The sequence below is a fragment of the Triticum aestivum genome, chromosome 7D (genome assembly GCF_018294505.1).
Source record: "Triticum aestivum cultivar Chinese Spring chromosome 7D, IWGSC CS RefSeq v2.1, whole genome shotgun sequence".
NCBI lineage: Eukaryota > Viridiplantae > Streptophyta > Magnoliopsida > Poales > Poaceae > Triticum > Triticum aestivum.
This window is the reverse complement of record NC_057814.1, coordinates 434,403,664-434,415,627: the sequence shown is the minus strand read 5'-3', so window position 1 is coordinate 434,415,627 and position 11,964 is coordinate 434,403,664.

The window sequence follows — 11,964 nt, the reverse complement described above, 5'->3', positions numbered from 1 at the left end:
GAAGTAGGCAATCTCCTTGCCCTTACAAACTCCTTGGTTCAACTCCACAATCTTGACGGAGGCTCCCAAGTGACACCTAACCAATCTAGGAGACACCACTCTCCAAAAGGTAATGGATGGTGTGTTGATGATGAACTCCTTGCTCTTGTGCTTCAAATGATAGTCTCCCCAACACTCAACTCTCTCTCACGGATTTGGATTTGGTGGAAAGAATATTTGAGTGGAAAGCAACTTGGGGAAGGCTAGAGATCAAGATTCATGTGGTTGGAATGGAATATCTTGCTCTCAACACATGAGTAGGTGGTTCTCTCTCAGAAAATGTATGCCGGAAGTGTAGGCACGTTCTGATGGCTCTCTCCACGAATGAAGAGTGGGTGGAGGGGTATATATAGCCTCCACATAAAATCTAACCGTTACACACAATTTACCAAACTCGATGAGACCGAATCATGAAACTCGGTCAGACAGATTTAGTTCAAAATGTGAACGTTAGGCTTTTCGGTGGGACCGACATGTCAACTCGGTGGGACCGATTTCATTAGGGTTAGGGCATAATGTAATCTCGGCGAGACCAATCACATAAACTCGGTAGGACCGATTTTTGTAATAGGCAAACAGAGAGTTGGTTAGGCAAACTCGGTGGGACAGAATCACTCATTTCGGTGAGACCGAAACGTTACGAAAGGGAAACAGAGAGTTTGCATTGCGAACTCGGTGGGACCGATCGCTCATCTCGGTTGGACCGAAATGTTATGAAGGGAAACAGAGAGTTTGCAATGCCATCTCGGTGAGACCGAGATCCCTATCGGTGAGACCGAACTGACTAGGGTTTCTGGCAGTGGCTATGTTAAGTGAACTCAGTGGCGCCGGATAGATCAAATTGGTAGGGCCGAGTTTGACTTTTGGTTCGGGACATATGTGGATATGAGAAAGTGGTCGAGGGCTTTTGGAGCATATCACTAAGCATTTTGAGCAACCAAGCCATTAAGCAACACCTTATCCCCTTTTAATAGTATTGGCTTTTCCTATGTACTCAATGTGATCTTGGATCACTAAAATGAAAATGTAGAGCCTTGAGCTTGAGCCAATATGTGTCCTTAGCATTCTGAGGGGTCCACGTTCCTAGTCCGTGCCATGCCAATCATTGAACTTTATGAAATGATCATCTTGAAATAGCATTAGTTCAATGAGCTATATGTAGTTAGGAATTACCAAAACCACCCAGGGATAGTTGCACTTTCAACAACCTCCGAACCAATTGTTCACAATAGCAATAGATTTTAAGGGGTCAACTTCTTCACATCAATCTTCTCGCCAGAGCTACCTCGAGAGATATGACATGCCTTCTTTGTATTTTAGATATCCTTCGGTGAAGTTCCTCGAACTTGACACCAAAAGTGACAATCTTCTTCGGTTCTACATGGACTATTTCTCTCTATGTGCACTAGCAAACAAATAAGTCCATGCCTGTTTCTGTCAACAATCTCCAAAACACAAGAGGAGTAAGAATTGCACCATCAATGTGGTATAGCATTCATCATGACAATGAGTTTATGTATGAGATGGTTATATGTTGTAATGTCAAGTGGCCTGCACGTTATGGCATGATGGCTAGAGCCACGGGAGTGCCACCTTAATGAAATAGATGTAGAGATAGCCTACAGGTTACACGGAGGACCCAGAGATTCACCAGGCGCAGAAGAACAAAATCGTTGTCATGCTGTGGTTTTCAAAATTGTCGCTGAAAGAGCAATCATGCCCTTAATCTTATTTTGATGTTGATGACAATATACTCATAGGAGACTAACAAAGTTTGTCAAGTATATCTCAGGTTTTAGTCCCCTCGGGATCATGTGTGTGTGGATTATGACTTCGGAAATATTTATCTTCCTCAAGAACGAAGAAACAAGTCTACTGGCTTAGGCACCTTTTGTATGCTTGTTCTTGAGTATAGGGATCCCGCACTATTAAGAGGGGAACATGGGGTCTTGTGTGAGTCTTGCTCAAAATCTTCTTCTAAAACTCATTTTCTGATCTTTGTCTCTGTTGGACGACCGGTACTCACTGGACGTCCGGTTCCTCCTATACAGAACCAAAACATCAGACGTCCAGTATTCACCGGACGTCCGGTACTTTCTCTACCGAGCCAAAACATCAGATGTCCGGGATCCTCCGGTCGTCCGGTACCTTCTATACCATGCCAAAACATCGGACGTCCGGTCCCTGTTGGACGTCCGGTGTCTGCCGAGCCCTCGGTCGTCTGGTACCTTCTATACCATGCCAAAACATCGGACGTCCGGTCCCTGTTGGACGTCCGGTGTCTGCCGGGCCCTCGGTCGTCCGGTGTGTATCGGACGTCCGACGCTGCAGTGTTGTTTTGGTCCCAACGACCACTTATTGAGGCATACTATAAATATCTCTCTCCTCTCCCGTGTGAGGGTTGACCATTGACTTCAAACATCCTCAAGAACACTTTTCACTCTCTCTCTCACTCTCCTACACCAAATCTTAGATCCCTAAGGGATTTGAGAGCATTTGAGAGAAGTTGTCCACCCAAGACATAGATGCACTCCGTCCCCTTATTTGCACCAAAGGAATTCGTGATTTGAGCAAGTCTTGAGCTTTCCCCCATCGTTCTTGTTACTCTTGGAGGTTGGAGACTCCTAGGCGGTAGGAGTCATTTGGAGAGGAATCGACCATTGTGATTACCCCGGAAAGTTTGTGAGGGTTTGGAGATCACCCCAAGGTCTACCACTAGTGGTTGGGAAACGCCTTCGTGGTTTTGTCTCAAAGGGAGAATAGGGTGAGCCTTCGTGGCGTTGGTGTGCCTTCGTGGTAACATCCACCTCTCTAATGGTGACGTAGCTTCCCTCCAAGGAAGTGAACATCGGCATACGTCCTCGTCTCTCGGAGTTGCGGTTATCCCTAACCCTAACTTCCTACGTGTGGTTACTTGTCTCTTAGGCCTTACTTATATCATATTGTGCTTTCTTACTCACATATTTGTGTTACTCGTTTACCTTGCTTAGCTCTTAACATCATACTTGCAATTGTTAGGCTCACTTTCATATTCTGCATTATTGCCTAAACTTGCTAAGTAATAATCAAAATTTGTAATTGTACCTATTCACCCCCCTCTAGGTCCATCTCGATCCTTTCAATTGGTATCAGAGCCTCGTGCTCTATTATTGTGGCTTAACCGCCCTAGTGCGAGATGAACCCCGATGGGACTCCCCTTGTTGCAGATCCGAAGGATAAGGGCGAGGCTTCTATGGAAGTCAAGTCCTTTACTTCTGAGGATCTGGAACGGGCCCTTGCTAAGCAAAAGGAGGAGCATGATGCTTCTCTTGAGGCCTTGGTCCAAAGGATATTAGCCACATTAACCACGATGCTTGCACCACTTTCGGGTGGTGCGGCCTCGAGGCCAACAGTGCCTACTTCTTAACTTGGCCAACAACCTCCTAGTAATGATCACTCCAGTGTTCCTTGGCTTTATGCAAGAACTCAAATAGAGAAACCAATGTATAACCCTCAACGCAAACCTTCTTTACTTGATGACACTACCGATTTTGCTTTGTGGAGAGTTGCTATGCGGGATCATCTTCGATATGGAAATGATGAGAAGTTGGATATCTTGGAGTATGGCTACAAAGTTGTTGACCCGAAGAATCTTACACCAAGAGAAATATATGACAAGAATCTGAATGACACAACAACCATGTGCATAAGGAGAGGTATGAATGACAAGCAAAGGAGACGATACATACACATCACAAGTACCAAGGAATTGTGGGATAACATTGTGAGGACCAAGACCGGTACATCCACTCTCCGGCTTGCTCAATATGAAATTGCCAAGGGTCAATTGCAAAACTTTTGTATGGAGAAAGGTGAATCCCCCAAGCAGCTCCTTGAGCGTCTCATGACCCTCACCGCCGACATCGAGCCTTGTGTTGTGACAAGACACAAGATGGATTCAACTTGACTAAGCAATTTCTCGTGGACAAGTTGCTTCATGCTCTTGCTGTGTATCATCACCAAATGGCGTGGGATATAATACAACACCATGGATTCGAGGAAATGACTCCGGATGACATCATATCCACTTTCCAACTATTCGAAGAGTCAAAGGCAAATGCTACAAAACATCTTGCCATGCATGGTACCTCAACATCAAAAATCAATCTTGCATTGAAGGCCAAGCATGTATATGAAGAAGAGCAAAGTGAAGAAGAAGAAGATGATGAGGATGAAGATGGTGATGAGATTGACTCCGATGAAAGCCCTTCATATGAAGACATTGCCCTATTTGTCAAGAAGTTTAGCGCGAGAAAATTCAAGGGAAGATTCCAGAAGAAGAAAGTGAGAAAATGCTACAACTGTGAAGAAACCAACTACTTCTCCAACGATTGCCCTTATGAGAAGAGAGAAGATAAACCAAGGTTTCCCAAGACCTTTCCTAAGAAGAAGTTGGCAAATCCTTTGAACTCCAAGCTCAAGAAGAGAGATGGGAAAGAATGGTTGCTCATGAAGAATCCGATCCGGATGATGTTAGTGGTGTTGACGGAGGAGCTCAAGATTCTCAAAACACTTTGAGGCTAGTCAACAAGAGTGGTGATGTTGTCACCTACAACTATATTAAAGACTACAAGGGCAATGCTCACAAGTGCCTAAAGGCAAAGGCCGTGGTAGAAGATGGAGAGGACCAAAACTCTCCTGACAAGGTCAAGGTAACCCCATGATCAAACCCTCCTCTTTTCACTCCTTCTACTCCTAGCGATGACTATCTTGATGCGGAGGATAATCATGATGATGATGATATATATGATCCTATGCTTGCTAAACTAAATAAGTTCATGTGCTCCCTCAAAGGAAAGAAGCTCACCATGTTTCGTATGCTTAAGGAGATGGTGAGTAATCACACCATCACCATTAAGGAACTCGAAACCCTCGTCACCGAGGAAAAGGAAAAATACGAAATCTTTGAGCGGAAAGTCCAATATGAGGAGGCATGAAATGATGAACTATGCTTGAAAATTGGTGCAAACATTGATGTTCGTGCTAAAGAACTTGCCTCCTGATACGTCTCCAACGTATCTATAATTTTTGATTGTTCCATGCTATTATATATTCTAGTTTGGATGTTTAATGGGCTTATTTATACACTTTTATATTATTTTGGGGACTAACCTATTAACCGGAGGCCCAGCCCAAATTGCTATTTTTTTTGCCTATTTCAGTGTTTCGCAGAAAAAGAATATCAAACGGAGTCCAAACGGAATGAAACCTTCGGGAATGTGATTTTTGGAACAAACGTGATCCACAGGACTTGGAGTGGACGTCAAGCAACAGACGAGGAGGCCACGAGGTAGGGGGCGCGCCTGCCCCCCCAAGCGCGCCCTCCACCCTCGTGGGCCCCTCGTGGCTCCACCGACCTACTTCTTCCTCCTATATATACCTACGTACCCCCAAACCATCAGAAGCGACAACGAAAACCTAATTCCACCGCCGCAACCTTCTGTACCCGTGAGATCCCATCTTGGGGCCTTTTCCGGCGTCTTGCCGGGGGAGGGGGCATTGATCACGGAGGGCTTCTACATCAACACCATAGCCTCTTCGATGATGTGTGAGTAGTTTACCTCAGACCTTCGGGTCCATAGTTATTAGCTAGATGGCTTCTTCTCTCTCTTTGGATCTCAATACAAAGTTCTCCTCGATTCTCTTGGAGATCTATTCGATCTAATCTTCTTTTGCGGTGTGTTTGTCGGGATCCGATGAATTGTGGTTTATGATCAAGATTATCTATGAACAATATTTGAATCTTCTCTGAATTCTTTTATGTATGATTGGTTATCTTTGCAAGTCTCTTCGAATTATCAGTTTGGTTTGGCCTACTAGATTGATCTTTCTTGCAATGGGAGAAGTGCTTAGCTTTGGGTTCAATCTTGCGGTGTCCTTTCCCAGTGACACCAGGGGCAGCAAGGCACATATTGTATTGTTGCCATCAAGGATAAAAAGATGGGGTTTATATCATATTGCATGAGTTTATCCCTCTACATCATGTCATCTTGCTTAAAGCGTTACTCTGTTCTTATGAACTTAATACTCTAGATGCATGCTGGATAGCGGTCGATGTGTGGAGTAATAGTAGTAGATGCAGAATCATTTCGGTCTACTTGTCACGGACGTGATGCCTATATACATGATCATACCTAGATATTCTCATAACTATGCTCAATTCTATCAATTGCTTGACAGTAATTTGTTCACCCACCGTAATACCTATGCTATCTTGAGAGAAGCCACTAGTGAAACCTATGGCCCCCGGGTCTATTTTCCATCATATTAATCTCCCGTTATTTCCATTACTGTTTACTTGCTTTCTTTACTTTTACTTTTTATCATAAAAATACCAAAAATATTATCTTATCATCTCTATCGGATCTCACTCTCGTAAGTGACCGTGAAGGGATTGACAACCCCTTTATCGCGTTGGTTGCGAGGTTCTTATTTGTTTGTGTAGGTGCAAGGGACTTCAACATGACCTCCTACTGGATTGATACCTTGGTTCTCAAAAACTGAGGGAAATACTTACGCTACTTTACTGCATCACCCTTTCCTCTTCAAGGGAAAACCAACGCAGTGCTCAGGAGGTAGCAAGGAGGATTTATGGCGCCGTTGCCGGGGAGTCTACGCACAAGTCAAGACATACCAAGTACCCATCACAAACTCTTATCCCTCGCATTACATTATTTGCCATTTTTCTCTCGTTTTCCTCTCCCCCACTTCACCTTTGCCGTTTTATTCGCCCTTCTTCTGTTCCTCTTTTCGTTTGCTTTGATGTCTTACTTGGCTCGTTTGCTTGTTTGGTTGGAATAGTTGTTTATTTATTGCTAAACAGAGAACCTAAATCTATGGATCCTCATCCGCTTGCCAATCTTTCTAAGAGATCCAATTATGATGAACCAATTTCTAGTGATTTGAGTGCACTAGATTATCTTTATGAGGTTTTGCTTGAAATTCGTGAATCTGAAAATTGTGATGAAGAAATTTATGAAGAGATTCATGATAGCTCAAATAAAAAGCATGATTGGAATGATTTTACTATAAATTCTCTTAATGTCAATTGTGTTAATGATATGCAAAACCCTAAGCTTGGGGATGCTAAGTTTGCTATGTCTACTACTTGTTGCAATGATCATGATTGGGGTGATTCTTCTTATGATCTTGAAAATTTATTTAAGCCCCATGATGAATATGAGATTGATAATAATGTTTGCAATAGTATTGAAAGTGGGTTTGGAAGAGTGTCAACTTTAGATCCCACATATTTGGATTTTGATCAATCTTATGAAGTTTTTGATAAAAGTGGGTTTGGAGAGGTCATGACTTTAGTTAATGATATTCCCACTATTTTGGAAGAGTGTCAACTTTGCATGCATGTGGATCATGTAGAGAATATGTTTTGTGATAGCTATATTGTTGGATTTGCTTATGATCCTACATGTAATTATTATGAGAGAGGAAAATATGGTTGTAGAAATTTTCATGTTACTAAATTACCTCTCTTCATGTTGAGATTGCTATCGTCATTTTCTTCTTCCTTGCATTCGCTAGTTTTTGCTTGCCTTGCAAATTTGTTTGCTTATAATATGCCTATGCATAGGAAGTATGTTAGACTTAGATGTGTTTGTCACGTGTTTTATGATGCTCTCTTTGCACTTCAATTCTTGTCTTTCATGTGAGCATCATTAAAATTATCTATGCCTAGCTAAAAGGCTTTAAAGAAAAGCGCTTGTTGGGAGACAACCCAATATTTTTACTTGCTGTTATTCAATAAATCTTCCATCTAGCTTCTGGTTAGATGTGTTTTTATGTTTTAATTAGTGTCTGTGCCAAGTTAAACCTATAGGATCTTCTTGGATAATAGTTATTTGATCTTGCTGAAAATTCCAGAAACTTTCTGTTCACGAAAACAATTGTTAAAAATCACCAGAACATGATAAAATACTGATTCCAATTGCAGTAGATCAATAAACAAATTATCTAGGCCACACATAAGCGCGACACGTTGTTGGGCCAGGCCCAAAACCGTGCGCGGGCAGGCGGGGCGGTTTTTACCGCGGTAAAACCTTTCGCGCGCTTCGCTTCACACGACCTGCGCACGGCGTGGAGGGGTGCGCGTGACGTGGGCGACATGCGTGGGGCGGTTCCTGCACGCATGCGTCACATCATAGTAAATGGGCAGCGTGACCCGCACCTTCCCCATAAAAAGGGGAAACCATGGGCGCACTATTCCTTTTACCTTTCGCGCAATCCCAATCTCGGAAGCCTCCGCTTGTCTTCCTCTTCTCGCCCCGTTTGCTCGGGAGATGGAGCGTGAACCGCCCCAATCCCTCAGATAGCACATGAGGGGCTGTGGAATGGGGGCACGCGGGTCGACGTCGACTTCCCAGCTCCTCGGGTCATGTACCTCCGTCGTGGATGGAAGACGTTCGCTCGCATCCACAGCCTGACGATGGGGCTCGTCCTCTGCTTCAAATTAATGCAGGACGGCCTGCTCTCCGTCAAGGTCTTCGGGGACTTTGGGACTCGCCTGAAGTGCTGCGTGGAGAGCTCCTCCAACGGAGATTCCGACGATGGAAGCTCTTCCTCGAGCGAAAGTGATGAGGAGGACAGCAGGGCAGATGACGGGGACGAGTCCGACTAGGCGTCGGACGCCCCGCGCCTGGGCGGGTGCGATAGCAGCAGCATCTGCACCTGGCCGCTCCTCCGGCAGAGTTTTGCCGGGGGTGGGGCAGGCTCCTTGAACTTCTCGGGGCCGTCTCCTTAGGCGGCCGGTGTTGGGAGGCTGCGAAAGAGGAAGAGGGCGGGCGGCAAGGCCGTCAACTCGGAGTACGCGGGCACCGACGCCTTCATCACGTATTGCCGGTTGCCGCCTCGTCTTCCAGCTCCTTTCCCGGCACCGTCATCACCGGCCCACCCGTGGGCAGCCACCGAGGTGTTCTCTTGGTGCTTCCTGCTGCTCGTAGCTCGCCTAGGCGCCCCTTTTGCCCTTTCGCCTCCTTGACCTGCCTCCTGAGGAGAGGGACAAGAAAGGGATCACGGGCATCTTATCTCTTTTTTAATCTGTTTGGGCCTTGTTAAATTTAAAGCTTGTAATCCCCCTTGCTCATGTTTTTCATTCCGTACGGACTGTACCTGTGTGGGATGCTTTTAATGAAAAAGGGATGTTTGCCGGGGTTTTCGTTAGTGGGTAGACCCCGCGACAAGGAGCGAGTCCTTGTTACAATTTAAGATAAACATTTTCACCCGGCAACAGGCCTTGCCGTCCCCCACTTCGCTCGACCATTCTCGCGCCCTTGGCAGAGGCAGGGATGAAGCGGGCTTAGGCTCCTCGTTCTACTTCCTTGCCACCGCGACTACAACCAAATCCGGGCCCAGGAGATAATCCTTGGGTATAGAAAAGGGGAGCACGGTGGCCTAGAAATAAAATGAGGTTTCACATATCCCAGTTCCGTTCCGAAATGCATGATAGAGGAAGAAAGACTTATCTGGATCTGCAGCCCCCGGCAACCTTGTCTTGCCGCGGTTGGATCCTTGTGCTTGCAGCCCCCGGCAACTCTGGTTTGCCGGGGTCGGGACGTCGGTCCGTTTCCTTTCTTCCAAGTAGCTCAGCAGAAGTGCTCATGTGCCCTGCGAACCAAAGGAGGACAGAAAATAAACAGATAGACGCGCACTCGACCTCTAGGCTAGGGGTTAGTCGCCGCTAAGCACAATCAACCCTAACCAAGGAAGAGACTCGACCTAGCATGCATGCTATAACTTAGGGCGCCAGCGCTTCATTTATTTATGCTCAGGGTCTGCGCTTGGCTTTGTACGAAGGGTCACATGCCTTGCCGGCAAAGCTTGTACAAAAGGTGGCTTGCCGGGAGGCCCGGCAAGATGCGCCTTATGGGTAAAACTTGCGAAGATGCTCGATGTTCCAGGAGTTGCTCACTGGGACAGCATCTTCGGTCTCCAGGCGGACTGCGCCGGGCCTGGTGACTCGCATTACCCGATAAGGGCCTTCCCGCTTTGGCGTCAACTTGTTGGAATTCTTGGCCGACTGAACGCGCCGACGAACAAGATCGCCTTCCTCAAAGCTTCGGGCATGAACCTTGCGGCTATGGTAGCGGCGCAAGGCTTGTTGGTAGCGTGCTGCTCTCACAGCCGCCCGAAGACGATCTTCCTCAAGGAGCGTCGCGTCATCTTGGCGCAACTGCTCTTGCTCAAGCTCATCATAAGCGAGCACTCGAGGTGACCTGTATATGAGTTCCGTGGGGAGAACTGCTTCTACCCCGTATACCAGGGCAAAAGGTGTCTGGCTGGTGGCTCGATTTGGCGTCGTCCTGATCGACCAAAGAACCGCCGGCAATTCATCAATCCAGCGCCTTCCGCTCTTGCGCAGCTTGTCAAAAGTCTTTGTTCTTAGGCCTCGCAACACTTCAGCATTTGCCCTCTCCGCTTGGCCGTTGCTCCGTGGGTGTGCCACGGAAGCAAAACAGACCTTGCTGCCGAGGTCTTGAATGTATTGCATGAAGGTGTGGCTTGTGAACTGCGTGCCGTTGTCGGTGATGACTCTGTTTGGCACACCAAAACGGCAGACCTGTCCCTTGAAAAACTTGACAGCTGACTGAGCAGTCACCTTTCTCACTGCTTCCACCTCCGGCCACTTTGTGAACTTGTCGATCGCAACGTACAAGTACTCAAAGCCCCCGACAGCGCGGGGGAAAGGGCCCAGTATATTGAGCCCCCAGACCGAGAATGGCCAGGAGAGAGGGATTGTTTGAAGGGCTTGAGCTGGTTGATGAAGCTTCTTTGAATGGAACTGACACGCTTCACACTTGGTTACTAGTGCCGTCGCATCCTGGAGGGCGGTGGGCCAGAAGAAACCTTGCCGGAACGCCTTTCCGGCAAGGGCCCTCGACCCTATGTGGGAGCCACATATGCCTCCATGTATGTCTACCAAGAGCTCCAGTCCTTCCTCCCGGGGGATGCACTTCAGTTTCACACCGTTCGGCCTTCTCCTGTACAGGACGTCATCGACGAACTGGTACAGGGCGGACCGACGGGCTACTTTCTCTGCTTCTTCCTGCTCCTCAGGAAGCTCCCCTGTTTGGAGGAATTGGGCGGTATGCTACGCCCATGCCGGAGCCTGGGGCTCGACGGCAAGGACCAAAGGCATCTCTTCCGCCATGGGAGCGGCTGTCTCTACGGCCAGGGCTTGACACCCTGCCGGAGCCAGTTGCTCTTGGGCATGCCCAGCGTCCGCGGCAGCACCCTTGCCGACAGCCCCAGGGGGCTCGGTAGGAAAGTACTTGCCGGGACCTGACTTCCTCCGCTTGTTCTGCCCCGTTGATGGCTCGACATATGGTTGAGTTAACCGGAGCAAAAAGGTACCTGGTTCCACAGGTAGCTTGAATGCGGCACACTTTGACAGGTAATCGGCAATGTCGTTCTCCATTCGGGGGACGTGTTCCGCTTGGATACCGTCAAAGCGTTCCTCCAGCTTCCTCACCTCATCTACGTAGGCCTCCATCAATGGGCTCTGGTAATCCTTGTTGACCTGCCTAACAACAAGCTGCGAGTCACCCCTGACGACGAGCTTCTTAACCCCAAGGTCTGCCACGATCCTGAGACCGGTGAGCAATCCCTCGTACTCAGCAGTGTTGTTGGTGGACATCTCCCCGGGGAAGTGCATCTGGATCACGTACTTGAGGTGCTCTCCGGTGGGTGCGACGAGAAGCACACCGGCACCGGCGCCTTGCAGCGAGAAAGCCCCATCAAAGTACATGATCCAGTCGCGGTCTGCTTCCTTGCTGGGGAGAGTGGTCTCCTGGATTTCTTCGTCAGGCGTTGAGGTCCATTTTGCAATGAACTCCACCAAGACTCTGCTCCGGATTGTCGAGGTACTTTCAAACT